This window comes from Neoarius graeffei, chromosome 5 (genome assembly GCF_027579695.1).
Source record: "Neoarius graeffei isolate fNeoGra1 chromosome 5, fNeoGra1.pri, whole genome shotgun sequence".
Classification (NCBI taxonomy): domain Eukaryota; kingdom Metazoa; phylum Chordata; class Actinopteri; order Siluriformes; family Ariidae; genus Neoarius; species Neoarius graeffei.
In genome coordinates this window covers 17,327,325-17,333,730 of record NC_083573.1, presented here as the reverse complement: position 1 = coordinate 17,333,730, position 6,406 = coordinate 17,327,325, and positions in this window count along the sequence as shown.

Genomic DNA, 6,406 nt, shown 5'->3' with positions numbered 1-6,406 from the left:
TGGAAGCTGTCAGTGTGTGAGGGGCGCTACAGCACCATAGAGAAGGAGTGCCTGGCCATCAAGTGGGCGGTCCTTGCCCTCCGTTACTACCTGCTGGGATGCCCTTTCACCCTCTGTTTGGACCACGTGCCCCTCCAGTGGCTCCACTGCATGAAGGATGCCAACGCGTGGCTCACCCGTTGGTATCTGGCACGCCAACCCTTTAACTTCAAGGTGGTCCACAGGCCAGGGGCGCAGATGGTCGTGGCAGACTTTCTCTCCTGTCGGGGGGGAGTCGGTTGCGGGCCGGACGGCTGCCTGGCCTGAGTCGGGCGGTGGGGGTATGTGGCAGTGGGGGCATGGTCAAGCGTCGGTCTGTGACCGGAGGGCGGAGTCAGGGAAGGTAAGTTGCAGAATCACTACACCTGATGTGAATTAACCTGTGTTTGTGTGTCTTCCCAGCAACCACGCCCTATATAAGGAGAGAGAGGGCAGAGGAAGGGAGCTCTCTTCTGCACCAGAAAGCTTTTTTTTGTGTGTGTGTGTGTGTGTGTGTGTGACTGGGAGAGTGTGAAAAGTTAAAGCTGAAAAGCTAAAATAAAAAAGTTTTGGAACTCAATTCTGGCCTGCCGTACTTCTGTGCTCCACCCACTCACTTTGACTTCTACAATAACCCTAGGTGAAGACCTAGAATTTCAGACACCTTAGTCTATGCTTTGCTTTTTTATGTTGTCATTATTATTATTATGTTCCTGTATACAAACAGTGACACATCATAAATAATGGGGAAACCCGCCACCACAATTGTTAATTTCTACTCCATTGTACAACCCCGATTCCAAAAAAGTTGGGACAAAGTACAAATTGTAAATAAAAATGGAATGCAATAATGTACAAATCTCAAAAACTGATATTGTATTCACAATAGAACCTAGACAACATATTAAATGTCAAAAGTGAGACATTTTGAAATTTCATGCCAAATATTGGCTTATTTGAAATTTCATGACAGCAACACATCTCAAAAAAGTTGGGACAGGGGCAATAAGAGGCTGGAAAAGTTAAATGTACAAAAAAGGAACAGCTGGGGACCAAATTGCAACTCATTAGGTCAATTGGCAATAGGTCATTAACATGACTGGGTATAAAAAGAGCATCTTGGAGTAACAGTGGCTCTCAGAAGTAAAGATGGGAAGAGGATCACCAATCCCCCTGATTCTGCGCCGACAAATAGTGGAGCAATATCAGAAAGGAGTTCGACAGCACAAAGCCTTGTCGCAGAAGCATGCAGAGGCCTTTAGACGGCACTGCATCACATACAGGCATGCTTCTGTATTGGAAATCACAAAATGGGCTCAGGAATAATTCCAGAGAACATTATCTGTGAACACAATTCACCGTGCCATCCGCCGTTGCCAGCTAAAACTCTATAGTTCAAAGAAGAAGCCGTATCTAAATATGATCCAGAAGCCCAGACGTCTTCTCTGGGCCAAGGCTCATTTAAAATGGACTGTGGCAAAGTGGAAAACTGTTCTGTGGTCAGACGAATCAAAATTTGAAGTTCTTTATGGAAATCAGGGACGCCATGTCATTTGGACTAAAGAGGAGAAGGACGGCCCAAGTTGTTATCAGCACTCGGTTCAGAAGCCTGCATCTCTGATGGTATGGGGTTGCATCAGTGCGTGTGGCATGGGCAGCTTACACATCTGGAAAGACACCATCAATCCTGAAAGGTATAATCCAGGTTCTAGAGCAACATATGCTCCCATCCAGACGACGTCTCTTTCAGGGAAGACCTTGCATTTTCCAACATGACAATGCCAAACCACATACTGCATCAATTACAGCATCATGGCTGCGTAGAAGAAGGGTCTGGGTACTGAACTGGCCAGCCTGCAGTCCAGATCTTTCACCCATAGAAAACATTTGGCGTATCATAAAATGGAAGATACGACAAAAAAGACCTAAGACAGTTGAGCAACTAGAATCCTACATTAGACAAGAATGGGTTAACATTCCTATCCCTCAACTTGAGCAACTTGTCTCCTCAGTCCCCAGATGTTTACAGACTGTTGTAAAGAGAAAAGGGGATGTCTCACAGTGGTAAACATGGCCTTGTCCCAACTTTTTTGAGATGTGTTGTTGTCATGAAATTTAAAATCACCGAATTTTTCTCTTTAAATGATACATTTTCTCAGTTTAAACATTTGATATGTCATCTATGTTCTATTCTGAATAAAACATGGAATTCTGAAACTTCCACATCATTGCATTCCGTTTTTATTTACAATTTGTACTTTGTCCCAACTTTTTTGGAATCGGGGTTGTACTTGGGATGGATTAAATGGAACTTTCTACCATTTACTACAGCTACACGGTTGTGTTCTGTAGTATTCTTTAGAGCAGAGCACTTCTAAATTCTGATTGGTTGTTGCTAAACCTCATTATAGCTCATTGCCAAAAAGTTGCCCGGATTTCAACTTTATTCTGACCCCCTCACTGCCCAAGACACACTGCCAACTGTCATGCCACTGCTTGCTGCCAAGAGACGCTGGCTCACAGAGAAAATGAACAACGTCTGGTCACTTTGATCAGGGATGGGAAACTTGCATGATAAAGAGGGCCACAATTTTTCATCATCACCATCAGAGGGCCACATGACCGCGCACTTCAACTAATCGGATATGAGAGGTTACAAAAGAATTTTAAATAAGAACAAAATATTTGTATATTCTTATGTCTGTAAGTTTATTGAACCAACATACATTTATTTAATATTTTCCACACTGAAATGCATTTTTAACATAATGCTCTTGTCTTGTTAAACGACAAACACAAGTTTGTTTTAAAAGAAACAAAGTGCAAAGGGCTCACATTCAATGAGGCACAAAACTAAAAAAACAGTGGCCCAACATTAAGTGCAACTTAATGAGATACTTGTGGTTTTGCCTGCTGGCGCACAATAGACTGGATATCAATGTCAATCTTTGTGCATCCAATCCACATCAAATGAAAAAGAGTATCATCCGTGAGTCTGTTCCTCTCTTTTGACTTAATGTGCTTCATTGTTGAAAAGCTGCTCTCACAAATGTAAGTGCTCCCAAATATGCTGGCCATTGACAGAGCAAAATCTCTGAGGAGTGGAAATCGTGCCTCTGGTAGCAGTCTCTAAAATGAAATTCCCCTCTCATTGCGCTTTGCTTGAAAATACGGATCTGACTGCAACTCGCAGAGTTCGAGCTGCAGTCCTGATGGTTGCTCGCTGACAGCAGCAGAGATGGGGTCCGTGAATAGCGCAATTCGTGGTTTCATCACATGAAAATCTTGGAAACAATCGTTAAACTGCTCCTGTAATTTTTCGATGTCGGCCCTATACTTCTGAAGTAGTTTCTCGCACCTGGGGTTATCTTTTCGCATCTCCTCACAAGTGGGAAAGTGTGCCAAATTTGGATGATGGGAAGAAAATCCTTCTATGAACAGGTCGAGTTTACACTGGAATGCAGTTGTGTGCATACAGATCGCAAACAGTTTGGTCTCTCCCCTGCAAGTGTGTGTTAAGGTGGTTGAGATGCGAGGTGATGTTTGTCAAAAAGGCCATGTCGGAAAAAAACTGTGTGTCTTTGAATTTTCTGCAGTAGGCGCTTGTATCACCACTAACACTGTTCTCCAAGAACACTGGTAGTTCAGAGCGCAGCGCAAAAAAACGCTCCAGACATTTCCCTCGACTCATCCATCTGATCTCAGTGTGCATTTGTAAATCCCCATACACGGCGTCCACTTCATCCAAAAAAGCAATGAACCTCCTGTGACAAAGGGACCTGTTCCCCCCTCTGATGAGATTTGTTACTTTGGTCACTAAATCCATAATGTGATTAAAGTTCAGTGTCTTCGCGCAGAGGGCTTCCTGGAGAGATAAAATGCATGGCATGTTAAAAAAATATTTTTGTCCTGCCATGTCAAACTCAGGCCTACATCTCACAGTTAATGTGAGGCTACTCACCTGATGTATGATACAGTGCATTATAGGGCAGAGCCCTGCGAAACCTCTGTGTCTTCCCTGCATCGCGGGTGCGCCATCCATAACAACAGTTGACAGCTTGTCAAAGCCACCATATCCACTTGCAACACTGTCAACGGCGTTGAATATATCGGTGCCCTTAGTCGTATCATGCAGAGAAACCAATTTTAATAGCTCCTCGTGCACTTCAAATGAACTGTCAATAGTTCTTGTAAAAATCAGTAGCTGGCTAACATCCATCACATCTGTACTCTCATCCAAAGCCAAGGAGATGTACTTGCAGTCATGCATGACTTTTCTCAGCTTAATTTCGACATGATCATGAATGTCAAAAATTCTGTGTGTCACTGTGCGTCAGGACAAAGAGACCATTTCAAAGTGTTTAACCATGTTATCGTCACCAAAAGCTTTGGCCATTTCCATGGCGCACACCTTGACAATTTCCCCATCTGACAATGGCTTCTTTGCTTTGGCAAGCTCAAGTGAAACAGCATAAGAGGCTTTGAGTGCTGATTCCTGTGTAGTTGTGGCTCTGGTGAAAAGTTGCTGTTGTTGGTTTACTTTTGATTTGAGGTCAGCTACAACAGTGGCCCTTGCAACTCCAGTGTACTTCTCATATTTAACTTTGTGCAAGGTGTTGTAGTGGTGACCTTAAGTTGAAATCTTTCATGACTGCTATGGTTTCTAAGCAAACCAGACACATGGGTTTGCCTTTGAATTCTATGAAGAGATAATCTGCTTCCCATCTTGACTGAAAGGTATGATTTTCTTGATTGAGTTTTTTTTTTTTTGCACTGCTAGTAGCCATGGCTCTCTTGTCTCTCTTCCTCGCTGAAGGGGGTAAGGCCCAGGGCCCCGATATTGTTTGCATAGGAAGCGCCCTCTATCGGTCAACAGTGTAATTACAACGGTAAAAAAAAAAGGCTGCGGTTAATTTTTTTTCCCGATAATTAATAATAATTAATAAATGATCTACAGGCCACACGGAGTAAGGAGGCGGGCCGCATGTGGCCCGCGGGCCGCCAGCTGAAGGAGTCATTGATACCTCCACAGTGTCAGTCATAGCCACTATTACGCCAGCAGTTCAGTATTAGTCACTGATTCAACCCCTAAGCTGGAGCCTATCCCAGCTGACTATGGGTGAGAGGCAGGGTATACCCTGGACAAGTTACCAGATCATCACAGGGCTGACAGATGCAAAAAAACATTCACACCTACGGTCAATTTAGAGCCACCAATTAACCTAACCTGCATGTCTTTGGACTGTAGGGGAAGCCAGAGCACCCAGAGGAAACCCATGCAGACATGGGGAGAACATGCAAACTCCACACAGAAAGGCCCCTGTCGGCCACTGGGCTCGAACCCAGAACCTTCTTGCTGTGAGGCTACACCACCATGCTGCCTGCTAGAGTGCCAAATCAACACAAATGGATCAGAAAACATCTAGGGTCAGCCATCAGATGCCCAGTTTAGGAAAAAAGAGGAAGTGCTGAATGGAGGGTTCGCTCAGGGCACTATACAAGCCAGAACCACCACTGTTAGTACTTTCAATGAAAGTGTTACATTTCATAAGCAGTTCCATGCTTTTTTTCAAATGACTTAAGTGCACTTGATTGACAGTGATCTGATGGAAACTCCCAGCTTCCAACACCACTCAAGCAGAACAATAGAAAAAGAATGACAATATAGAAAAGGAAACTTGTTACCATTTTATTTAAATGAATTTTTCATGTACTTTCATTTTTTGTATAAATCTTCCATTAGGTATAACTGGAAATCTGAAACAGAAGGCATGTCTGAGATTTTGAGGTATTGTTGAAGTAGCAAGCCAATGTAATTCCTGTACACATATTTTGACAGTTAACTAACCTGACAGTATTTCAGTTTTCTTCCGATGATCATAGGATCATGTACAGTGGTGCTTGAAAGTTTGTGAACCCCTTTAGAATTTTCTATATTTCTGCATAAATATGACCTAAAACGTCATCAGATTTTCACACGAGTCCTAAAAGTAGATAAAGAGAACCCCGTTAAACAAATGAGACAAAAATATTATACTTGGTCATTTATTTACTGAGGAAAATGATCCAATATTACATATCTGTGAGTGACAAAAGTATGTGAACCTCTAGGATTAGCAGTTAATTTGAAGGTGAAATTAGAGTCAGGTGTGAGTGGACACCCTGTTTTATTTAAAGAACAGGGATCTATCAAAGTCTGATCTTCACAACTCATGTTTGTGGAAGTGTATCATGGCACAAACAAAGGAGATTTCTGAGGACCTCAGAAAAAGCATTGTTGATGCTCATCAGGCTGGAAAAGCCTACAAAACCATCTCTAAAGAGTTTGGACTCCACCAATCCACAGTCAGACAGATTGAGTACAAATGGAGGAAATTCAAGACCATTG